This window comes from Triturus cristatus, chromosome 5_2 (genome assembly GCF_964204655.1).
Source record: "Triturus cristatus chromosome 5_2, aTriCri1.1, whole genome shotgun sequence".
NCBI lineage: Eukaryota > Metazoa > Chordata > Amphibia > Caudata > Salamandridae > Triturus > Triturus cristatus.
The window spans coordinates 766,713,511-766,740,138 of NC_140588.1; positions in this window are offsets into that span (position 1 = coordinate 766,713,511).

Below are 26,628 nucleotides of genomic sequence, written 5' to 3' on the forward strand. Positions count from 1 at the left end.
ATGTCAAGTCTGGATCTGACAAAGGGATATCTGTCAAGTCTTGTCTGGGTTTCGTCGTGATAGTAATGACTTCGACACAATCATGTGCCAATGGATCTGTTCCGCCCACTGGTAACAGTGTGGCAGGATTTAACGTATTGCAACGTCTGATTTCTATGTGTGGCTGAAATAATGTCAGTTCGTAACCAGTGAGTCTCGCTATAGTCAAGTGTTGTGTTTGTGTGCGGTTCAAGAGAACCTCTACTGCATGTGGTACTTGTACTGTCAATTGATGTCCTAACACTATGGCATCGCTTTGTCTGATTGCTAAAGCTGTTGCTGCCACCGATTTCAGGCACGCAGGAAGAGCCTGAGCTACTGGATCTAATGTACTAGAGAAATAAGCACATGGTTTGTGTGATCCTTCTTGTTCCTGAGTGAGTACTGACAAAGCAGTACCTTCGCGTTCTGTAACAAAGAGTGTAAACTGTTTGCTGTAACATGGTGTTGCTAAAACAGGTGCTTGGCATAAAGCTTTCTTTAAGCTTTCAAAGGCGTATGTATGTTCTTGAGTCCAAGGGAGGACAGTCAATGTGGCTGCCTCCTGTGTTGTCAACTGTATGAGTGGTTTTGCTAGAAATGCATATTGAGGGATCCACTGCCTACAGTACGAAGTGAGGCCTATGAAAGCCCGCACCTCCTTTTGTGTCTTGGGTGGTGGCATGTTAGCGATTAACTGGATGCGGTCGGGTGTAAGCTGCCTTCCCTCCTTTGACAGCGAGTGCCCAAGGTAAACAACTCGCTGGACACAGAATTGCAGCTTAGAAGGGGACACCTTGTGCCCCTTGTCGGCCAGAAATTTCAAAACCGTCAGTGACGCTTTTTCACATTCAGGTTCGCTTCGAGCGGTGATCAGCAGATCATCGACATATTGAAGCAAGGCAGTGTTGACTGGCATGTGGATACTGTCAAGTTCTCGTTTCAGTGCTTGGCTATAGATGCTGGGGCTTTCTGTAAATCCTTGAGGTGCGCGTGTGAATTTAAAACTTCGTCCATTTAAACTGAATCCGAACAAATATTGACTTTCCGGATCGATTGGGACACTAAAGAAAGCATTCTTGAGATCAATTACAGTGAAGAACGTTGCTTCTGAGTCAATAGCTGTTAGTAATGAAGAGATATCTGGGACCACGGGGTATTGTGGTACAATACATTTATTTAATTCGCGCAGATCAATAACTAATCGATATACTGGTGGTGCTTTTGGATCCGTTCTTTTAAGAATCGGAATTATCGGGGAATTACATACATTGGAGTCGGTTTCGACAACCACTCCTTGTGCAATGAGCTCGTCAATGATTTGCAGTAAAGCCACAACAGCATCGGGTGGCAACTTGTATTGTCGCATTCGTGGTAGTATTACTCCTGTTTTTAGTGTGACACGATATGGTGTAATATTCATGCAACCAACATCAGTGGGGCCTTGGGCCCATAAATGTGTAGGTAAATTCTGCAGTCGGTGATCCATGTCTCTGGACACGTAGTGACCTTTAGAGTCACGTAAAAATAGTCGTACTCCTTCCGGAGAACAACATATTATAGCTCCTAGAGCTTTCAATGTTTTTATACCTAACAAGTTTTCTGGACATGATTTAGTAAGCAATAAATCGGTAGTACATGTCAATGGACCGACCGTAAGTGGAAGAGGTTGTGTTACGTCATTTATTATAGGTTTTCCTGAGAATCCAAGGGAAATATTCTGTGAGCCTGAGAGGGGTGCCCCTGGAACTTCACTGCGTCTTATAGTTGTTCTGCTTGCCCCTGTATCAAGTAAAAACTTTCTGTCTTCCCCTAATAGTTCACTATATACATAAGGTCCCTCTTGGTCTACAGGAACCTCAAGAAGGGGTAAGCCAACTTCCCTCTCTAGGCTATGTCATGTATATCGCTGATAATCGGGATAATCTGCTTGTGCATACTGATACATCTGTTGTGTTGTCGCTTGTGTTGCAGCAATAGGCTGCGCTTGTGGTGGTGCTATGGTCTGTTGTGGAGCTCCCTGTTGCGGAGCTAATTGTTGCGGAGCTAACTGTTGCAGAGCTAACCTAGGTTGTGCATGCTGAGGGATTTGTTGTTGATTCTGATCCTGTCTAGGTGGACGTGGTCTCTCCTGAGTTCTGCCTGTAGCAATATTATGTTTCAGGACTGGACAATCGTGTATATAATGACCTTGTTGTTTACAATAGTTACATGTCCCTTTCGTAGGACCTGCGGAATCACCCTTTTGATGACCATCGGCTGGAACTGACTGAGCAACAAGCATTTTCATTTTTGTATCTTTCATACGTCTTTGTTCGTGTTCTTGTTCTTCTCTAATTCTATTGTGATGATATTGTAACATCTGTAACATCTGTGATGGGGTATTACCTTGCCAGGTACTTTCGAATTTCAATACTCTATTCTTGACTTGTAGCAGAGAATTTTCAACTAATTTTGTCACAAACAGATGTGGATATGACTCGCTACTGGCTTTTATGCCACTATTTATACCAAAACATTTTTCAAATCGGGAATAGAAATCACTAGTGTCTTCATCTGGTTTTTGTTTACAGGCTGAGATTGCACCCCAGTCTTCTTTTTTCGTAGTTAATAAACGTGGTAGTACCTGCACTAGTAGCCCTGCTAGTGCTGTAGTCTTTTCCCCAAGCCCTGATCCTGCAGCTCGGGCCTTTTCTTCGTTTTCTAATGCTGTCCAATCTATCTTTTGGTCTCCCACTTCCCATTCCTTTTCTTTGAGTTTCTCATAAACACCAGCGGGTAATAGGACTTTTAATATTTTCATAATGTCGGGGTAGGTATACTCTCCCATGAGTAACATGTCTTTTATCTCGCGGTGGAAACCTGCTGGGTCCTTGTCATGGCTGGGTACTACTTTCTTCATTTCCAATAATTCCAGTTTGGTTATAGGCGTGTACACAAACACGCGTGTAAAGTTATTACCGTCACCTCTGATTGGGTGTACTTCGCGTAACGGGTTCTGTCTATCTATATGATACATTTTTCTTCCCATGATGGGAACTGGAACGTGTTCTGGGCATACGAAATTTAAATATTGGTTTCGGAATTCTAGAATTTCTTTAATCAAATCAGTACTTGACCCTCTCCATATATTCGTGAGCAATTCTGTCAATATGTCAGGTAAGGGTCCTGGATCGGAGTGTTGGCTTTTATATAATATAAGGAGGTGTTGAATCATGTATATACTGGCTAAACGCTGTTCGTATGGGTCAAGATTCAGAAACGTGTGTGCAAGTACATCATCATTGTATTCGCTGGGACTGTCAGCCCATTGTACTGCTGACCTAGCTAATTCTTGTTCGTCCATGGAATCGAGCACATGGTACCCTCTTCGATCTCGGAGTAATTTATCAACGGCTTGAAATAGATGTTCGGGGGATTTTGTATTTAACATAGGATTTGGAAAATGTCTATTATATTCTGGACATATTGGACGTATCGGGTCATTAAAGTCTCTAGTATTATTATGGGGTCTTCCTCTACCTACATAAGCTATTGTTTCGACTTGTTCTGATTCTTGCTCCTCCTCCTCTTCTGATTCTACTCTGTCTGTTTCTCGTCTTTCTTTATGTATTCGTTCTACTTCCTTGCGGATCTTTCGACTCATGGCGATTATACACGCCTGTCTATCGTGTTTCTCTTCTGATATGTTCTGACCCCATTTGACAAGTCTTTGCATGGTATCGTGGTCTGCCCCGGGCCTGTCTTGATTCCTAATTACACAATTTATGAAAAAACGTAGTAGTTGTCTTTGGACATCCACTTTCTGGTATTCCATAGCTTCGTTAATACTTTCTGGACCTCGCCCTGTTTGGACAAAGCGATATATTTCGTCTAGGTGTTCACCCATTCCTGGTATTGTCATTAAATATAATGTAGCTCGTCTTATACGTAGTGATGATATGAGCAATTTATCCTGTCTACCTGGTACTGGGTCGTATCTACAATCCACAAGTTGTTCTTTAAACATGTCGGATGTCGCTAATTGGGGTGTACGTTGGAGTGCTAAATCTCTAAGGGTCTGTTTATTTCGCGGCGGGGTGGCAAACATGTCTGTCGTACCTCCGGTAGCACCATCTGAGGTGCTAGGCACGAAAGGATTTGTTGGACGTAGGATAGAGATTGTAGATGCGGGAAAAACTGCAGAAACGGATGGACCTGTGGGAACTTGTGTAGGAGTTTGTAGTTGCGGGGATACAGACGGATGCTCTTGGTGTTGAACACCATCGGCAAGCGGTGAGTGTGGTATGGCATTAGCATACTCGGGAGCTACGTCATCTAAATAGGAGGAAAGGAAAACGTCCTTTGCTGTTTTGGGATGTGTTTTGGGATGTGCTTTTATCGGGAGTAATGGAGGAGTTAAATCTTTTGATATTTCCGGGGTAGCCTTAGGTAACCCTTCGGCCAGAAGAGGATACATACCATTCATAAGAGTGTTTCTTTGTCTATCTACTTGTTCTGAGTTTACTCGGGTACCTTCCTCAAGTAATAGATTTTCTCGAGTTTTGTTTGAATTCTCTCTACCTTTCTCGTCCTGTCTGAGTGCTTTTTCTGTACGTCGGTATGATTCTTTACGCCATAATTCAATGGCATCTTTCTGTGACTGTCTGGCTTTCTTTTTCCATAATTCTTCTTCTACTCTCATGATGCAATCTGCATCCCAGGTCCCCGTTGCGGGCCATCTCTGACTCTCTGGTAATTCTTTGGTGTAGTCCACCCATAAATCAAGAAATAATACGGCATCTAGACCATGCTTATGATACATAAAGTATCCTGGAGTATCCCTAGGTGGAATGGGAACAGCTTCTTCGAGTACACCTTTTCTAGTTTTGATCTGTCTTAGTTTCGAAAAGAGCGGCATTTTTAGATCTTGTTTCTAGAACACACTTTATACGATGAACACAATAATGAACAGTCATTCACACCACAATGTATAGAACGTATTAAAACATTTAACATTTAACAGTTTTTAACGAACAATGATAACTAATAGAAAACTAGTTACTGACATAATACTGACACTAGATAATATTTATTTATATGCAAGACATACTATATATACTGCTAAACAGTACAGATACACTGCTGAAACAGTGCAGACCGGACTTGTGTACCCAAACCCGTCTTGACCGGCACAGACTATGTGCACGTTAAATGCCTCCCCGGTAATGGTACTCACCGGGTAGCTCGGAACGGAAGGCCTCGGAACGGAGCTGAAACTGGACCGGACTGGACTCGACTCGACTGGACTCGGAACTTCGGAACCTGGTGGGCCTCTGTATACCTCGGATCTTGCTCTCTCAGCTAGGCTCTGGTCGGAATACTTCGCACTTCTCACCGCCTCGTCTGGGTGTTGATCGCAGCCTCAGTCACCCCCGCTCGGCCGGAGGGAGATACAGGAAATCCTGCAGGTACGCGTTTTTGTCCGTTCAGCTGTGGCAGGAGACCGGGCCTGCAACGCACCGCCGGCGCGTGAGATGAGAAAGTGTCCCTATTCGGGCGCCAATTTATGTGGTAAATATTTCGTTACCGGTACTATTTTTATGCGGTAAAGTCTTAGTGAGAATAACTCAGTAAAAATAAGAGGCAGAATCCGTGGTATTAGAGGTTTTAAAAGGCTTTATTCCTATACAAAGGAATACAATTCGAATTGTAGGCATTCTATTCCATCACCACGAAAGTTCAGGAAGGAAGGGGCATATATTATTGACAGATAAGCAGTTTTATAGAAAATGCATTACAGTGAAACAGATGCAAGAGGCGTAACAGCTGATAGTATAGATAAAAGGTACATACGTAGCTAGTAGAGGCGTATACATGGGTGTAACTAAAATACGTCATTAAACATGATGTCACAAGTGGGTGGATCCACAGAAGAATCCTGCAATGTCAGCAGAAATATTTGGCAGAGATGCGCGCACAGCCGCATGACGTGTGATTGACGTGCAACTAGAGGGTGAAGGGGACTTGACATTTAGCTCTACATGTGGAGACAGAAGTCTGGGGTTATGTCAACCTAATCCCAAATCATATCTAATATCCTATGTTTAAAGAACTGTGTTATCCAAAAGGAAAGGTCTCTAGGATAGAATCTATTCTATACTGACTGTTAGTGCGTGTACAAGCGTCTAAGTGTCTACACTAGATGCGAGGGGGTAGGAATATTCCATGGTAACGGGGCTATGAATTACTTGCATGAGGGCAGCGAGGCCTGGCCCCTTTGCACGGTAGCTGGAGGAATGTTTACCTAAACTACTAGACAGGAATGCATCGGATGAGGAGGGAGGAGATAATCTTGAAGGTGAAATACAGTTTTTGGCAGGCGACAGGCTGGATCAGGCTCCGTTAGCCGCGCAGGGAGTAGGACAAAGTTCATGGATACAGATGCAGGCTCAGACTGGAGCTTTCAGAGGCAGAAGACAGGAAAAGGCTTGATGACAGAATTCAGGGCCTACTCGCCTGAATCTGTAAAATGTGGAAAGTGAACCATATAAAGTCGGTGGCCTTTCATACTTAGGAATGGAATATCTGACCCATTCATGGCGGATCTGAAAGAGGACATATTGACGGTGGACGCACATATATTTGCGTCTTCAAAACTGAAGTAGGAGGGCACATACATGTACTTATAGCATGTACATGGAGCCGTTGGGGTCTACGATAGGGGACATAACTGATCACAAAATTCATATTTCCTCAATGGAGCAATGATACCTAGTATGGGTGTGGTTTTGAATGACGTGAAGATCAGAAGGTTGGCAACGGTAGTTGATGAGCTGTCTATGAATACGGCGAGGTCCTTGTTGTTGATGACTGGAGAGATGTCGATACGCAATATGGTTATGCAGAATCGCCTTGCGTTAGACGTGTTATTAGCTAAGGAGGGCGGGGTCTGCAAACTATTGAAGGTTCAAGAATGCTGCACGTATATTCCAGACAATACGAAGGAGTTGGGGAAGTACATAGATAACATCACCACTATTCACAAGGAAATTATGGATTTGACGGAGAAGAATGTGTGGGAAAAGATTGGACAAGGATTTGGTAGAGTGGGAACATGGTCTGCAAATTTGGGTAGGGGATTTCTTGGATCGGTGTTGAAGCCAATTATCATCGCGGTAGTTTGTGTGATTTGTTTGTGGGGATGTGTGAAAGCTTGGAAGTGGTATCAAGGAGGTAAGGTTGAAAGAGCTCTTAGAGCAAATGAGAAAAGAATGGCGAAATTTCAGGATCAACAATATGAGAGTCTTAAGAGAATGGAGGGAGTTTGACATGGCAGAGCAATGACCAGTGCTGTTTAAAATCAGTTCTAAAGAAAGGAGATTGTAATGGGGTGATGACAGATGTCATCAAAGGGGGGAACTGATGTAGCGTTTAAAAGGTTGAAAATTGTAGGGGTGCGTTATATTTATCGTTAGTTGGCACCCGCATATAATCAAATGTGTACTCAGGTATTTTGTGTGCAATGTATTTAGAATTGTATAACCTATATCGATTTAAATAGAAGTGTTAGCAATGTACACGCATATTGTGAATGCTAGAGAAATGCATAGAGTTTAGTTTATATGAACGCACTGTGAAATTAATGTGTAACCTAGAATACGTGCATGTAGACTGTTTAAACATACATGAAAGGGAAGACGTAAATGTCAATAGCCTGATTTAGGCATGCTTGTGTAACCGAAGTAGTGGCCAGAATTCACATATATCGTTGAGGCGAAAGGCCTGGTATTTTCTTATGTTAGCCGAGGGCAATAGGCCAAAAGGATTTATTTCAGTAGAGGTTTTAGGCTGTAGTAAATTGCAAAGTTAAAAGATGTGAAGTATGTCTGCATTCCATGATCTCACTCCAGGTGCAAGGACAGTTGCTTCGTTAGTAGAAAAGTTCTTTGTTCACGAATTGACTTATGTAGTTAAAGCCAGACATGGGAGTGCATTGGAATGTGCCAATCGTAACTCCTAGTGCGGACAGTGTCTGGGACTCAAGGCCAAGCTGATAAACGATGGAACTGGACAGCGCTCGATGGAAAATTACTGAAAGACGACCCGGCTGAAGAGGAGGTGCAAAAGGGCGTGTTCTGGGACTTGGGGTTCTGTATTAGGGAAAGCGCCCCGAGGGTGGAGACAGAACAGGGCAGCCCAGAGCAGAGAAGAGTTAGGCGAGGAGCTAGAGGGGGGCAACTTTATAGATCAAGCTCTCTAAGTGAAGACTTCTTAGGAAGTTTCACTCTGACACCTTTTTCTCGATTGAGGGTCTCAAGGGATTGCTAAGTAGGGATGACATTTAGTACAGAGTAGGGACAGAGATGGTATGGTCCAGTGTCCCTAATATCGACATTGGCTTGGTAGTTTTCTACCTCATGCTTTTAGAAATTGGGCTTTTAGTTATTTTTAGTCGTATGCGGATTCTTCGTAGAGTAGCATTTGTGTTAGTGCCTATGTATTTGTTGTGCCTCGTATTGAGGAGTTTGTATCTTCAAATTTTCATGCTGATAATAAAAGCCAGAGAGCCAAGAGATTAAGTCTCGAGTCCTTGATTATGACAAATTGCGGACAGGATTCTTCGATAATTGTGTTTGTTCCCTCCACGCTATTGGGCAAGTAAAAAGTTCCATCCGACCAGAGTGGGTTCTTGTAGATAATTGACGGATACTAAAATGGGCCGGAGCAGCAGTAACCCACTGAGCTATCCACATAAAATACAGTTCATCTGCATTTAAAAACTACTAACATATGATTGCTCTCCAGCAAGATCATTAATCACCAGCATTATCTGGGCATTTTGTATTGCCTTATTGTTGTCCTACATAGCCATGATAATGATAAAAAACTGTTTAAATGAAGCACACATAAAGTATGTGTCCTGCTGGTCCTGTGCAGATTTTAAAAAGAAAAACAAATAGCAACACATTCTCTTACCTACTCCACTAGTCAAACTTTGTGTCATAGCCTGATGTGATAAGCAGCTGCAGGGGTCAGGAAAGGTGAATAGGAATAAAAAACTTATTTTCTCCTGCGCTGCATAGAAAAAGAAATATCCACGCAGAACAGTAGGCAAAGGTTACCATTGTCAAAGAAAGGGTTTTGCCTTTCGCCTTGTGGAGATGAAGGGGTGAACAAATAAACAAAGCCTCGTTAACATGTAAATGGTTTTATAAAGACCTGTGAAATACTCGGGTGCGGCTACGATAATCTCTAAAACTGCGTTGCGCGCCTGCCTCCAAGCCCTCACTGCGAGGGCCAAGGCTCCTGTTTGGGTGGGCCAGTCTCATGTTAGAACCGGATCTGTTTAGGGGTCGCAATTAGGACCCCTGGCTTTGCTCTTGCGACCCCTGGCTTTAGAGGTTGTTAAAGAAGGGCTGGGATAACAAGATGACAGGGCTCTTATGAACTTAAAAATCATTTTGGCCTATAGTGGACCTGACGAGAAGTTAGCGGGCATAACCACAATGCTGCCTCCATCCATATACTGGTGGCGCTGGCCTGAGCTGTCTTTGCAGCATTTTGTAACGGCAGCACCGTGTGCTTAAACAGGAAATAAAACAAACTTGCAACATCATTATTTGTTGTTGCTGCTTGAGCGCTCCAGGCAAAAAGGTGTCAGAATATAAGTTTGACTGTCCAGGGACATCTGCAGTGGAGAGGGAAATAAGGCAGAGACGAAAGACGACCAAGTAAATAGAGATTAGAATAAGGGAACACGACGCAAGGACACAGGTGAGGCACACAATAGCAAAGATGTGTGCGTGGGTGTGAGAGCAAGAGGGTTAGATAGAGAGAGTGACATGGAGAAATGAACAGATGAGAAAGATGAGGAGACATGTTTGAGGACATGGATGAGAGAAACAGGTGAGAGAGGTGACAAAGACAGAGAAAAGCTCAGAAGAGACTGCACAAAGCCAGACAGAGGAAGGCTGGTGAGGGACTTGACAGGTGCTCAGATCAGGAAGACACAGTTAAGTGAGACAGAAATACAGGGGGAGACAGGTGTGAGGAAGAGGTGATAATGAGAATGCTTTGAAAGAGACATCTGAGAGAAAGGTGAAAAAGACACATCTGAGAGAAGGTGAGATAGATGAGAGGCAGGTGTGAATGAGACTGAGAGTAGGAGACAGATGTAAGAGAAGTGATAAAGAGAGGCTGGTGTAAGAAATCAGAAAGAGTGAGAATACAGAGAGAGGATGAGACAGGTGGGAGAGACGTGTAATAAAGAGACAAATGGGATAGAAAGAAAGATCTGAGAGGAGGAGGAATGCACACCTGGATGACAGTTAGGAGTGACCAGGGGTCACAGCTGCGATCCGTTGCTTGCCCCTTGTAAATCGCTGGTGCTGCTTTTGCGCTGCTTGGCCTCAAAGTTGGCAACATCAATGCCAAGATTGAGAGAGCATCTCATTTGTGCATTTAGGCTCTAGCATCCTTGTTCTCTTCCAATTTTAGAAATAATAATAATATTCATTCTCTATTAGTGTAATGTAAATGGGGTACCAGGAACTGGCACAGATATTCACAGACAGCTGAAGTAAGAAAAACAAAATGCTTTTAAAACTGTCTAGATTCTTCGTGCAGGTGAGAGTGTGTTTGTGTAAGAGATAGTGTCTATCTGTGTGTGCATGTGTCTGTATGTGTAAGCATATCTGTGAGACTAAGTGACAGGCAGGTCCGGAATGGCTGTAGCAGGCACCGGGCGTTTTCCGGGTGGGCCAGAAGGGTGTTTTTGACACGTGACGTGGGGTCCGTTTTGTTACTGGGGGAAGGTTTTGCAGCAGTGCTGCAATATTGGCCCTCTGTAACAAAAGCAGCTGCAGTGCTTGACACTAGCACCCACCCCCCTGGGCCGGCCCTTCTCAGTAGCACCCCCACTCGCCCCCCTCCCGTGGCCGGATCAGCGGGATTGCCAGGACTCGTTTCTTTTCCCAGTCCTGCCGTGGTGGCAGGCAGTGAATAAAAATGAGTGAGAGTGTATCAGTCATTGAGTGTGATTGAATTAGTGTGAATAAGATTGAGGGAGTGACCGAGAATGAGTAAGTGAGAATGAATAAGAATGATTGTGAAGAGTGTTAATGACTGTGAGGGAATGAGAATGAGTGACCGAGTAACAATGAGTGAGTGTAACTGAGTGAGAATACGAAGGGCTGAGAATGAGTGAGTGAGGGTAAGGACAAGAGTGAGAAAGTATGAAAGAGGCAGACTAAGAGTAACTGAGTGAGAGCAAAAGTTAGTGTGAGCTACTGAGAACAAGTGAGAATGAATGAATGTGCGTGTGAATGAGAATGTGTTCTTATGCTTCCAAGACTGCAGATAGCTCTGTAAATCTGAAGGTAATTCTAGGTTTTTGAAGGCACCAATGACAAAATGCTGATGCTGGCATACTAAAGGTAATTCTTATCGTGACAGGCACCTGTGCTAAATATTAGCAATAACATGCTAGAAGTAATACTTTGTTTATGGGACAAAATGACAAAATGCTGCTGCTGGCATACTGATGGTGTTTCTTGGCATAGAGGCCTGTATGGAAAAATGCAAGTGCTGATATACTGGATGAAATTGACAAAATGCTGTCGCGGGCATATTGGAGGTAATTATTTGCACAAGGATGGACAGCAGTGGAACTGTGCTATAAAGAAAGGTGGTGCAAATGACAAAATGCAGGCCCAGACATATTAGAGAAACCTTTTGACACAATGCCAATCTATGCTACATGGACGGCAATAATAACTAAATTCTGGCACTGGCATATCTTATGTAATTTTTGGTCTTAGGAGGCCCTCATGGCTTACGGGGGGCTCCCATGACAAACTGCCATTCTTTAAGATCATTTTGACATATGAGAACACACCCATCACATTTTAAAAATATATAGCCAACCATGGAGAGCAAAAGGTGTCATTGGCCTGATTCATCATGAAAGATCTGAATCTTTAATGAGTGCACTTTCAGGGCCTATTTTGTCTGTAAAGATATGTGAAAATTGTGCTTTACAGTGCGCTATTTGGCTCAATTGTTTTTAGCATTTTTTGGGGAAGGGACAAACCCCCACTTGAACCCTTCCTGGAAGAAGTAGGGCTCACTCGCCTCACTCCCTACCTCTCAGGGAAAGTGTCATCATGGATGAGACATGCTGTGGTATGAAGGATGACCTTAATAGTTACCAGAGTGGAATCTAGGAGGCCGTGGTGCCGGGTGATCCCACTATCCAGATGCATGTAAGAGAGCTCGAACAGCAGTTCTATAGTCGCTTTCTGGCAGAAACAGTTTCACATTCTTTATATGATTGAGCTGGTAACAGGCTGTCTTTGTTTTTTGGCAATATGTTCCAAATGGGATGTGGTTGGCAACCATGGTAAATCCAAATGACTTGCCATTCGGTAAAATTATGGTTCAAAGTCTTCAAGGTTCATGGCAGTCAGCCTGGTTTGTACTATTTCTTGTTTGTTATTGTTGGCAAATAGCATGAATTTTGTTTTTGTTGTGTTAAGCTTCAGGTAGGCAAGGGACAGCCAGGCCTTTGATTATGTGCAGGTGGCACTTGAGGTGTTGGATGTCTGGAGCAGAGGAGACTTCCAGGTAGAGTTAATGACTAATAATCTCATGGTGGGGAGCCTCAAGAATTAAGGACTTGGACAAGGAACACACACCAGGTGGTAATGCTTATTTCACTTTTCTTTTTTAACTAACTTTTGGTCATCATGGCAATAACAAACATTGCTGTATACAAAGTTATGTGTAGATAATAATATATGATTTAACCTCTTGGACGCTATAGACGTAACCTCCACATCCATACCGCTGTGCATGCCCCTTCTCCTAAATCTACCCTGCCCCGGGGGTGGGTTCCCTGGGGTCTAACTGGGCTTAGGAAGGGGGCCCTACTAGTTCCCTCTTCCCATATATCTATTACAAAATGGAGGCGGCCTTATTATTATTATTTTCCGTGATCCCACGGGTCTTCTGTTGGATCGCAGCATAAACGGTTAATTTTAGCCCCAGGTCTAGTCCCTCTGGGTCCCCCCCACAAGGCCTAGGAAGGCAGGGTGTCCCTACCATGCCCCCTTATCTTTTCTTTTCTCTGCAGGGCAGAGGACAGTGGGGCATATTATCAAGCCAGGCGATAAAATTATCGCCGCTTTAGCGGCAGAAAACTGCAGCTAAAACGGTGATAATGGGCTTGATAATATGCTCTATGGAATTCCAATTGAAGCCCAGGTTAGATGTGAAGGACATTTAACATGGACTTCAATTGGAATTCCATAGAGCATATTATCAAGCCCATTAACGCCGTTTTAGCGGCAGTTTTCTGCCGCTAAAGCGGCGATAATTTTATCGCCTGGCTTGATAATATGCCCCTAAGTCTCTGAGTCCTTTTGTGACTACTTGGAACATTTTTCTCATGTTGCTAGCAGCCAATCAGAGCGCTCTTTCCTGTGGTAGCGAGATGACCCAAGGGAAAAAAAGATCTATAGAGCCAATCAGAAGGCTCTATTTTCAAATTGGTGCTCCAGCAAAACCTTTGAGAGACTCTCGCTGGCACAACTGTCCAGATATAATAATATTTCTGACCCTTAATTTCTCAAAAACTACTGCACAGATTTACACCAAAACAGCAAAAGCACAGATCTGGCTTCCTGCCAAATTTGGTGTAGATCTTTTGCGGTAGTGCTCCTTAAATAAGTCTATGGAAAATACATGGGGATTTTGTGTTTTGGGACCCCCATTTTTTTTTTCAGCCTCCCCTTGGCAGATCACCCTGAACCTTTCTAGACAAAAAAAACAAACACTTTTTTGGGAAACTTATGTGAAGATTCATCAAATGGTGCCAAAGTTATAAGCAAAACAAAAAAGGCATTTCCTATGGAAACATTGACCTAACTATAACTTCCCAGAGGCAACTATACACACACACACTGAATGGATCAAACTAATTAAAAAATAATTGTTGACTTTTTGCTAATAACCAAGTCTTCTCTTAACAAATATCCCCACAGTATACAACTTAGCAATATGTTAACAAGTTAAATATTTTCTGAATGGGCTTTCCTATCACTAAGTAATTCATTACTAAGCATACCTGAACAGTTTTTTTTCACCCATGAAAACTCTATAGTGAACCCAAAAAACAACAGTATCATGTGTCAGATATACATGTAAGAGACTGAAGAGGTTTCTATGGGGAAAGCATAAGTAAAAAGACACATTGCCCCAAACATAGTCTTACATTTTTACTGAGAGGGCATAACTAAAACCACGTTTTCTAAGTAAACATGTAAATGTTTTTCGACCTATTCTTGTAGGGAGATAAACTGAAGTAAATCTCCTTGATGTGAAGAATTTTGCATATTATAACTTGATTTTTATTCAATGACGTTTGATAATGGAATGCTAGTGTTTCTTAAAACAAGATCATTCTATTGAATTGTTTTTGTGTTTACAGAATATTTGAAGGCTGCAATCTCAGTCATTGCATTCACTGAATAACTCATTAACTCCCCCATCGTATCTTACACAATTGTTTGAGAGGCACGTGGTCTTCTGACTTCACACAGAGGGACTTATTTACAAACAAATGAGTCAGCATCGCAAGCCATTTGGCAGCTCCGAGCAGCGTCATTTTAAAAGCACAGGGATGCGTCGTATGAACAACAATGGACACATCTGTGTGCTTTTCCCTGCACTGGTACACAATTGGCTGCCATGCACCAGTGCAGGTACCCTTGAGTCATATTGCAAAGGTTCTTGCAATGTGGGGAGGATTGTTTTTGTGCAGGAAGGGACACCTCCCTGAAAAACAATCATTGATGGCATTTTCACTTTTCAGAAAGAGGAAAAACAAGGAGAAATGATAGTATTTTTCCTCGTAGTGCCAAACCTACACCACCCCTTAAAAGGCAAAGGATTCTGACCCATTCCCAGCTTTCCAAAACTTTGTAAATCTGGAAATGTGCCAGGTTCCATGTATGTTGCGCTGGAACACCCACAACAACACCCATGCGACGCCCCTTTCAGGCTAAATAATGAGTAAAAGGAGCCAATACTTATAAGGCCATGAAAAGTCACGCAGGGTGACTTTACGTGGCCTTGTAAATATGGGCAGGCACATTGCGCCGCCAGTGCATAAAAAAAAGTGACACACCAGCGGTGCAATGACCTTGTAAATCGGGCCCATGGTTTCTAATGATTATCTGACCACATTACGTTTTTTGTCTGCCGCACTAAATGAATAAGCCTTTCTCCTCCTGATATCCAAAAGTGATAAGAAAAAAGAAACGTACAGAGGTTCTGAAGATGCTTTACCATTTAACAAGACATGTTTTAAACGATTTAAAAAAAATTTAATCACAGTTGTATAGGTTTTCAGTGCCTAATTTGTAATAGAATGAGTTCTGGTACCCAAAGTTGTGCTCAGAAGCCAGCAGTCGGCACTTTGAAACTTCAGCACGCTGATTACCAATGCTGTGCAGGCTTCAGTCACCTCCTGCCTTTTATTCACCTCCAGAACCCCCTTCACCTTTATTTCACTGGTGCAGATTACTGCTAACAACGCTAAAGACTTTTTTTCCCCATCTTTCGCTTATTTGCTTCCCATTTGTGAGTTTTCCTTTTCTTCTTATCAAAAACTTTCTGATGAAGTAAAATATGTTCCAGTCCCCAAAAATGAGTGAGAGTATCCCTCATCGGCAACCACTGGCTTGACAAAGAGCTTTCTACTTCAAAGACTTTTAGCAATTGGGAGGATTGTCAAGAGAACCCAAAATCATGAACAATAATAATAATAAAACAAAAATATTCTGTTTTAATACAGCTTATTTTGATTGGTATGTTTGACACAGAAATATATAACGAGTCAGTGTGATTATCCTTTGTTACTTGTTAACCATGATTTTTTGTTCAAACTCGATTGCTTGTGTAAAATAAGACAGACACAGGCTTATAGCCGCAGATTCCATACTTTAGAATAATCCCCAGGTGACAGACTGGATCTGGAAATTTTTAGTGAGCAGTACCCTTGCCCGCCAGTAGGTGGCCTTGTTCAGCTCTGTGTGGTGTCGTTTGCGCCAGAAGTGAAATGTGTGATGTCTATACAGGCAGCACCCCAACGCACTGATGTCAGTTCTTTTCTTTCTGCACCAGTCAGCAGAGATCCGAAGAAGAGCTACCTCCAGTCTTTTTTGAATTACCTTTTTTCGACTTTTTATCAAGATTTCTTTGAGACTTTGTCCCATGGTGCGTCAAGGATGTCAGCTGGGAAAGCTGGTTTCAAGCTGTGTGATGCCTGCTACCCACATGTGTTAGTGACGAACCCACCTTTGGTGTGCCCCCGGTGCTTGGAGCGAGAATATGATGCCAATACCTGCATTTATTACTGTGCCATTCACCCCAAGTCCGTGAGGGATCGGTCCATCAAGCTCTGCGCCACTGAATGCTGCAACACTCAAGATTTTGGTGAGCAGAAGGTCCTGAGGAGAACTTGTGCGAGGATCTGGCAGATGCCAGTGGGCTGGAAATCTCCCCAGACACTGGCCTGGTCCTCTCCCAACCACTGTGGCTTGGGGAGAGCGTGTCTCATTCACAATGGTGGTGCAGAGAGCAGCTGAGGTCCTAGAACCTTATGCTACCCTCAGTGACAGTCAAGACATGACATGCTCAGCCGGAAGTTGCCCCCACTGAACCATTACTAACATTTAATGAAGCCATTACTGATGTCCTTCGCAGGGCCTGGTACAAGCACTGCACAGGGCTTCCTGTTCATAGGGCAATTGCCCACTTCCATCACCCCACCCCAGGGGACCACAGTTTCCTCACCCAGCACCCCACCCCAGAGAGCTTATTTGTCCAGCCTTTGACCTCTAAAGTTACCCTGGCGCATTCCCTACCACTCAACCAGACAGGGAATCCGAAAGGCTAGATGCCTTCAGAAAGAGGATGTTCTCTTCCACCAGCCTGGCACTGGGTATTGAACATAGTGTGTCTCTTAGGCTGATACTCTTATGCCATCTGGAACTTGGTTGCACAAGTGCTGCTAATGGTCTCGGAGGAGGCCTGAGCCATACTCTTTAAAGCAATTGCTGATGGGAGTGATGCAGCCAAGTTCTCCAAATCATGTGGAATGGATTTCATCGCAGGTGGCCCTTGCTGAGAGTCGCTGACTTTTCAGGGGATGTTCAAGCCTCGCTCATGAACATGCCCTTTAAATGCTCTCGGTTTTTTAGAGAGGAGGTGGACTCTCTGCTTGAGCGCTATGGCCAGGTCCTTGGGGCTATCCATTGCCCTCTCTAACACAAGTCCACCTTCCGTCCTTTTTGTCACTACAGGAGGGGGCAGCCAGCCACCCCGGCAAACAAACCGCACAATATTTTGGTGGCTGAGGACGCGGTTCCTACAGACCATGTGAGGCAGACAGCCAGACGTTGAGCCAGTCCACCGCCCCCGACAGGCGCAGTCTCCAAACCCCTATAGTATTGACCATCAGGTTCATCCAGTGGAGGGCAGGATAAGCCATCACTTGCACCACTGGAGGTCAATAACATCCAACTCTTGGGGTTTTGCAGCTGGTTCAAAGGGGCTACTCTCTTCCCTTTGTGATCACCTTCTCACCCATGCCGCTTACTTGCGACAAGTGTATGGAGAATCACCTCTCCTTGCTTCAGGAGGAGGTGTTAGCTCTCTTGGCCAAGGGAGCTATAAAGAAGGTGCCGGCATCAGGAGTAAGTTGTGGTTGCTATTCTCACTACTTTCTGGTGCCCATGAAGGATGGAGGACTATGTCCTATATTAGACCTGCGTCATATCAATCTCTTCCTGAAAAAGGAAAAATAAAAAATGTTCACGGTCACGCAAGTCTTGACTGCCCTGGACCCAGGAGACTGGATGGTATAGCTGGACTTACAGGACACTTAGTTTCACATCCCCGTTCTGCCTGCCCACAGGCGTTACCTGAGGTTCACAATAGGCCAAGAGCACTTTCAGTTTGACATGCTCCCTTCAGCCTTACCATCACCCCTCTGTTGTTTACAAAAGTGATGGCGGTGGCTGCAGCTCATCTGCTGAGGCCAGGGATTCCAGTCTTTCCCTATCTCGATGATTGGCTGTTCAAGGCGTACTCGCTGCAGGCATTTGTCTCCCACCTTCAAACTACAGTAAACCTTTTGCATTTGGTGGGGTTCACCATCAACATGCCCAAGTCACACCTGAATCCTTCTCAGATGCTCCCTTTCATCAGATTTCTGTATACAGTGGACTTACAGGCTTATCTTCTGAAGCAGCGAGTCCAGGGTATTCAGGGTATGATACTGATGTTTCAACCTCTATCCTGGATTTTGTTGAGACTGACTTTGAGGCTGTTGGGCCTCACGGCCTCCTGCATCCTTCTTGTTACACATGCCTGTTGGCATATGAGGGCTCTGCAGCGGGTCCTGAAGTTCCAGTAGTTACAGCATCAGGGGAATCTCTCAGACATCTTCCAAATCTCAGAGGGAAATGCAAAGTACCTGCAGTGGTGGTTAACAAATCAAGATTGGCTCAGTGGCAGACCTTCTCCCTTCCCCAACCTGAGCTTACTGTAGTGACAGATGTGTCACTTCTGGGATGGGCAGCCATCTGGGAGAGGTGGACATCAGAGGACTCTGGTCTCTAGCAGAATCCAGACTCGATATCAATCTGTTAGAGCTCGGAGTGAGCCAGCTGGTATTGAAGGCCTTTCTTCCTTCAATTAGGGGAAGGCTGGCTCAGGTGTCCATAGACAGCACCACAGCCATCTGGTATTACACCAAATAAGGTGTGGTGGGGCGTGGATCTTTTGTCAAGAGGCTCTGTGCCTTTAGAAATGGCTGGAGCGTCTGGGCATATCCCTGGTAGTTCAACACCTTGCGGGCTCTCTGAATCTCAGGGCAGAAAAACTCAGCCGTCAATGCCTAGTGGATCATGAATAGTGTATCCATCCAGAGGTGACTCAAGGTCCCTTCAAAGAATGGTCATAGTCGTGGTTGGAGCCATTCACCTCTTCTAAGAACGCGCATGTCAGCAGTTTTGCACAGTGGGATTGCCAAGGTTGGCTCTAGCTCTGAGATGCTTTTCATCTCCATTAGAGCTCAAGCCTCCTGTACTCCTTTCCCACAATACCACTCCTGCCCAAAGGTTTTGATAAGCTCGGGAACGACCCAGTCCAGGTCAATTTTACAGATTGGCCATGGAGATTTTTGGTATCCTGAGCTGTTGAGAATGAGAATGGGTCCTCTGATCAAGCTGCCTATTCTGGAGGATCTTCTGTCACTGCAATAGGGCAGCGTTCTGCATCCGAACCTGAAAAGCGCTTCACCTTTATGCATGGTGATTGAGCAGCAACAGTTGACAGCTTTCAACCTTCTGCCCCGAGTCTGTCCCTCCAACAAAACTATATATGCCTGCTGTTTGGAGCAATTTTGTGGCATGGTGGACAGACAGACAAGTTGATCATTTTTCTGTAACCCTTTCCCAGGTTCTGTTGTTTATTCTTACCATGGCCCAGCAAGGCTCTGCTTTGGGCACTTTGAAAGGCTATCTGTCTGTCATCTTGGCCTTTTTGCTATTGCCAGATCCGCCATCCTTGTTCAAGTCCCCTATTGTGCACAGGTTTTTGAAAGTTCTCCGACATATGTTTCCACCTGCACTATTGCCACAGTGGGACCTTAATTTGGTCTGCACATTTCTCTATTCACTGCCTTCGAGATGTTAAACAAATGTCCTTACATTTGCTGGACTGCTGCTCTGGAAGACGGCTTCCTTGCTGCGCTGCCCTGCTGCCTGCTGCTCTCTCTGACTGGGCCTTCATCACTTGACCCAGAGTGACTCCAAGGGTTAGTTGAGTAGCCCCTTCTTCAGAAGACTATGGGACATCAAAGTCTTCCATCCTGCTCGCTCCTGTGCCTGGTTCATTGGAAGCGGACCCCGGTGCTTGCTCTAGTGGAACTGATGCATCACCCCTCTAACAGGAACAGAACTGGTGCTTTGCACTTGGAACCAGCTTACCGCATTCAGAACCACTGCAATGCCGCCAGTGCAGAAGGACTATAAACGCATCCTTTCGATAGAGTGGAGAAACCCAGCGCATTGAGGAACTGGCGCTTCATCTTTAGAACTAGCACATTGCCATTGTTGCATGGAGAAAACCAATGCATCTCCTCGACTGTGGGATCAACAACGACACATCACTCGGCTGCACCTTGTATCTCGTTGTTTGCAACCAGGATTAAGGTACTTTTGTTCATCAGGATCTGCAGGGTTCCTGTATTTAACCCCCACTCCATCGTGGTCATCCTGAGATCTTGACATTGTCCTGGTCAAGTGTAACTAATTAACTCTTTAGGCGCCTACTGCTTCTCAGCAATATTTTTGCATTTAATCTTTAAAGATTGTTATCTTGACTTCTACTTATTGTATGTTTGTTGTTTTGGTCTTGTTTTATTTATAAAATCATAATCTATTTTTTTAGACCTATGTGGAGTCTTTTTGGGGAATTTTCACTGTGTTTCTCTTTGAAGTGTTGCACAAATACTTTATACATTGCCCCTTTAGTTAGGCCTACCTGCTCTGTGCCAAGCTACCAGAGGGTGAGCACAGGTTCATTTATAGTGTACATTTGACTTACCCGAATAGAATTGGGGTTCCTGCTTGGACAGGGCGCATACCTCTGTCAACCAGAAACATAATTTTTAACACCGACAAACTTTGGACTAGAGCATCCTTCCTACCAAAGGTTGTGATTCCCTTTCATGTAGGCCAGTCCATCACCCTGCTAACCTTTTACTCTCTGCCTCACCCCCTAAAGAAGAGGAGAGACTCCATCCTCTGGATCCAAAAACAGCATTGTTTTTCTACCTTGACCACACAAAAGAGTTCGGAGTTGATGATCAACTCTTTGTGAGGTACGTTAGAGCTTAAAAAAGAAAGGTGATGCAGAAAAGGACCATAATGGATAATGTTCTGCATGAAAACCTACTATGCATTGGCAAAAAAAAGTTTATGAGCTCATTCCACCAGAGCCAAGGCTGTGGCCACCGTGTTAGCTCACAGACTACCTGTCAGGTAGCAATGTGGGCTTCTCTGCCAACTATTATGAAGCACTACTGCCTGGACAGTGAGGTTCGGTGAGTCAGACATTTCGCCTGATTGCTCCTACTTTCTCATTTAATCCATGTGGCAGCCCCTCTTCTGGGTAGGTATTGCTTAGGTATCAATTCTAAAGTAAGGAATCTGCAGATAGAAGCCTCTATCAGATGAACAAGTTACTCACATTCGGTAACACCTCATCTGGTACAGACCCTAGCTGCAGATTTCTTACCGACTCATCCAACCTCCATGCTCTGCAAATGGATTTCAAGATTAAGGGCTGTTTCCCCTCTAAGGGCCCTAGCTTCACACACCAGTGGCCAGTTTTCTTGGTAGTTCTGAGCTTCAGGTGTGGAATGTAGCAAAAAGAAACTGACGTCAGCGTGCTGGGGTGGCGCCTATATAGGCAACGTGGACATCACTTCCGTCTTGGTTGATGACCACAACACCACGCGGAGCCAAACAACATGTAGGGGTGCTGCTCCCGAAAAATTTCCAGATCCAGTCTGACACCTGAGGATTATTCTAAGGTAAGGATTCTGTGACTAGATAAAGTCTCTACCAGATAAGGTGCTCTTGAAGGTTAGTAACTTGTTCTTCTCTCCCTCAGAATATTTGTTTTTTTAATTAACAAGATTTTGTCATATTCTACGCTCAGATGTAATAGCCACCTACTGTATACATGTTCGTGTTTTGTCAGGATTGTACTATCTGGTAGTTTGGACACAGCAGGAGTGATACTAATATCCACACACTCAAAACCCACTGACAACTATGCCAAGGATACTTTTGGATGTCAACAGTGGACCCAGGAAAATGGAAATAGGACAAGAAAGGGAGAGACACTGGATAATATCTCTCTGTCTGTTCCCTGTTCTTACTGATGTGCTCAACCCACACAACAGAAGTGTTAATAGCTAAAAGAATAAATAACTATTTTAGTATTTTGTTATGTGTATTACAGTACACTATTTCTAATTAGACATATGATATGCCTTGTGACAATCTCTGTGTAACAGACTCTCTTTGGTTTTTCAAAACTCTTTGAATTCCTAGAGCTGAAAGATGAATGAAAACTGCTCCCAGCATTTGAGCTTTTGCCTCCTTGTAACCTTGCCGTTTTTTCTGCAATTTTGCTTAAAAAAAGGAACTCTTTATTTTTAATGTCACTTTGTAATCTTGTGGGCTTTTAATTCTGTGTGGGGATTTACTTGGGGGGATTGTATTGCGAAACTCTTGGCTTCTACCTCGCGCTTTTGTCGGCCCTCACTTCCTGGTGGTGCCACTTAGAGCCGCCATTTTAGTTAGTTCGTGCTCTAGTGGTTGCAAAGGCGGAGGCTTTAAAATGCGCACCGCGCGAGCGCACGCAGCAGGCGCGCCTAAGGCAAGCCTGTCGGCACCCGTCAGCGTCCCGGAAGCGGCCAGCGCCAGCCATTATGCCAGTGACGTTATTTAGAATTCCGTCAAATCCATTCAGTATAATCATAAGGAATTGTTAGCACTCAACGCTCCCTGTAATAGCTGTATGAGATGGGATGCGCATTAAATAGCTCCCATTTCTGCATGAAGTGTGGACTTGCTTTATCTCTGTCCCCTATTCCTTCTGCGGAACAGCATGGGGCTGGTAAGGTGCCGACCGCTATCAAGGCAACTCTTATCAATGCTCATTCGATATCTATACATTGTCAGGACATCTTTGAGCTGCTTATTGATGCTTCTCTAGATATTCTCTTTTTGACAGAACCTTGGCTCACTCAATCCTCCTGTCCAGTCATTGAATTAGCCATCCCTGCCGGCTTCAAAATCGCCCGTGCCGATCGGAAAAATGGGCGGGGAGGAGGTGTGGCAGTTGTTGTCAAAGTGGAATGGGAGTGTGTTTTTTCTGAACTTTTGGATTCTCCTGAAGTGGAAGCTCTGGACTTTTGCATAAAAGTTTCCCCCCATTACTGTTTAGGTGGGATTGTGCTGTACCGCCCCCCTGGCCCTTTAGGCCCTTTCCCTACGTTGTTGGACACTTGGATTTTACCCAGAGCCCTGCGCTACTCCCATTTTTTGCTCCTTGGGGACTGTAATATCCACATGGACAACCCTGATGGGATTGATACGCTCAACATTTTAGCCTTATTGCACTCCGCCGAACTTGTTCAATATGTTTCTTCTCCGACTCATAGTGATGGCCATAGGCTTGACGTAGTTTGCTCCAGCTTGCCTCTGTTGGTGAACCCTCCGCTGCCCGTCACTTGGTCTGATCACTATTTAGTTTCCTTTTCCTGGAATATTGCAAAAGGTCCTTCTTCGTCTAGGCCTTGCTGTGCGACTACCGATAGGGCTCCTCATATGATCGATCCCGTAGCTCTCTGCACCGCGCTAGCCGACTGTCTGCCACACCTCCCAGAAGATTTGGACTTGGCTCTGGGGCAGTTCAATGACTGGATCAATAAGTTGATTTGTGATCTTTCGCCTCAGGTCAGACCTCGACGCCCTAATATGCCACTGTCCAACCCTTGGTTTACGCCTTTGCTCAAATCTCAGAAACAACAGTGCAAAAGGCTTGAAAGAAGATGGAGACAGAACTACAATTCATCTGATAAGATGGAATTGAAAAAAGCCCAAAAAATCTACTATGCGGCAATTACTGCTGCGAAAAGATGTTTCTATTCGGACTGTATCGCCATGTCGGGCAATAATGCCAAGGCATTATTTAACATTGTAAAATGTTATGTTTCTCCTAAAGCTTTGAACAATGTACATACACCCTCTCTTATCTGGTGTGAAGAGCTTTCTGACTTCTTTCTGACTAAAGTTAGATCGCTTCAACTGCTCTTTGATTCACCAGCAGCCCAGACCTTGCAGCTCCCTGCGGATTTCTATTCCGCTTCTGATACTGTAATTACTTTCTCCTCCTTTTCAACCATATCCCTTGAGGAGTCTCTGGCTGCCCTGACCGCTTTAAAGTCTGGTTCCCCTCTTGATCCGTGTTCCGCAATAATTATGGCCCGCACGGCTCATGTCATTAATCTTCTGGTGAACCAGCTGATTAATACATCTCTAGGGTCGGCCTCGGTCCCTCCCTCATGGAAGCAGGCCATGCTGGTTCCTCTAATAAAAAAGCCAATGCTTGATCCTCATATTCCCTCCAGCTATCAGCCTATCTCTCTGCTGCCGGGCGTGGCCAAAGTTTGTGAGAAATTTGTGATCAAACAACTTACCGCCTATATTGAACAACACAGCTTGTTGCACACTTCTCAATTGGGTTTCCGTGCTTCTTACAGCACTGAGTCTGCCTTGGTGGAAATCTCAGAGGCCATCCGGGAGTCATTAGATGCTGGGGGCAGGGCAATTTTGGTCCTTCTGGACCTATCTGCCGCCTTTGATACTGTCCCCCATGCCCTCCTCCTGGCCCGATTGCAGAGGCTTGGTATCATCGGTGCCGCATGGGGATGGCTTAAGTCCTTCCTTGACGGTAGAACCCAGCAAGTGTGGATCCCTCCTTTTACATCTACCACCCAAGCTGTTCAAACAGGGGTCCATCAGGGATCCATACTGAGTCCTCTGTTATTTAATTTTTATATGACCCCGCTTATCCAGCTAGTCTGTTGTAATGTTACAAAAGTTAGTCCAGTCTTGGTAGTTTTCATGTAGGTTTATTTGGTATTAAGTTGTATATTAGAAGAGCCCCACCAGGAGCGGTCTGTATCTGCTCAGCCCATTCAGCAACTCACTAGATCATCCCAACATTCTAACCTTCAACATTCTAATATAAACACATCCTGGCTGAGCAGTATACTACATCTTCTCCCTTCTTTGCAATGAGAAAGGAGACTTCAAAGAGGAACAACAAATGGTTACGATCAAAGGATAAGGTTAATAAATCTTGAAGTGATGTGACAACTAATACATTTTAAAACACGTAATGAAATAATAATAAGTTTTAAAATGCCTAATGAATGTGTAATACATTTTGAACCTTTTAAAAGAAAAGCACTGAGAAAAGCACAGAAGTATAAACAATGAAAGCAAAGCATGTATAGAACCCTTCTTCCCCCTTTAACGGAGACAACAGATGTGAATAAGACGAAGTTGTAAGGGAAGAATACTGTAAGGAAAAACAAGCAAGGAAATGAAGGAAGAAGTTTGCGCGGCAATGGAGGCGCAAAAACAAGAATAGGAAGTTGACATACAAATCACCACTAGGGCACACTGGTTGGCCAGACCATTGTGAAGGTGGCGAGCAGAAAGAAAATGGAAAAGAACAGTAAGTGCAGAAGAAAGAAAGGAAAAACACTTTAAAGGCGTAAGGGAGGTGTGTGAGATACTCCTAGGTTTTCCACTAGACAGTAGGAAAATGTAAAATCACATACAGGTACCATGTAATGAAAATACAAACTGTCTTAGATCCCATGAAAGGGGATATGTAAGTGAAAAATAAATAGCGTGTAAGCTATCGTGACACATGCCGTAGGGAAATTCTACCACAGGGGTTTTAGAAAGAAGGCCCTGTAAAGTAGGCAAAAGTAACATTATGTAAATAAGCACTATAAAGTACAGTTACCTTGCTAAATAAAAATCCCCACAAAAATTGGAGTGAAAGGTGTGCAGCACGGCACACGGCACGATGTGCTACATGAGAAGTGATATAGATGTGGAGGAAGACCCCATAAAGCATTAAAATTCCCCACAAAAATTGGAGTGAAAGGTGTGCGGCACGGCACACGGCACAATGTGCTACATGAAAAGTGATATAGATGTGGAGGAAGACCACATAAAGCATTAAAATTCCCCACAAAAATTGGAGTGAAAGGTGTGCGGCACGGCACACGGCACGATGTGCTACATGAGAAGTGATATAGATGTGGAGGAAGACCACATAAAGCATTAAAATTCCCCACAAAAATTGGAGTGAAAGGTGTGCGGCACGGCACACGGCACGATGTGCTACATGAGAAGTGATATAGATGTGGAGGAAGACCACATAAAGCATTAAAATTCCCCACAAAAATTGGAGTGAAAGGTGTGCGGCACGGCACACGGCACGATGTGCTACATGAAAAGTGATATAGATGTGGAGGAAGACCACATAATGCATTAAAAATTCACTCAAACGCACAATAACAGGTAATATGAAGAGGCTTAACGAGTTGGTGTGGATAAAAACTGCCACACAGTAAAAACATATAAAGTTAAGAACGTAAACGTAAAACTACCCCTTCCCCCTTTTTTTTTTAACATGCTACACAGTAAAAATGCAATTTACACTAACAGCGCTAATGACACGTTAAGGCAAGTACATGAAAAATGATGTCAAAGTCATTAAAATAGTAATGCCATATGGTAATGATATGAGCCTTGCAGGTAAATCCAGGCGAGGTTGAACCTGAAGAAATAACTTGAATTTAAAATAACAGAAGGAACATAAGCTCGAACATATGCATTGAATCTGCTGGAATCATGTTTCCTTTGAGGAGATGCGGTGGTGAAGATAACCACTAGA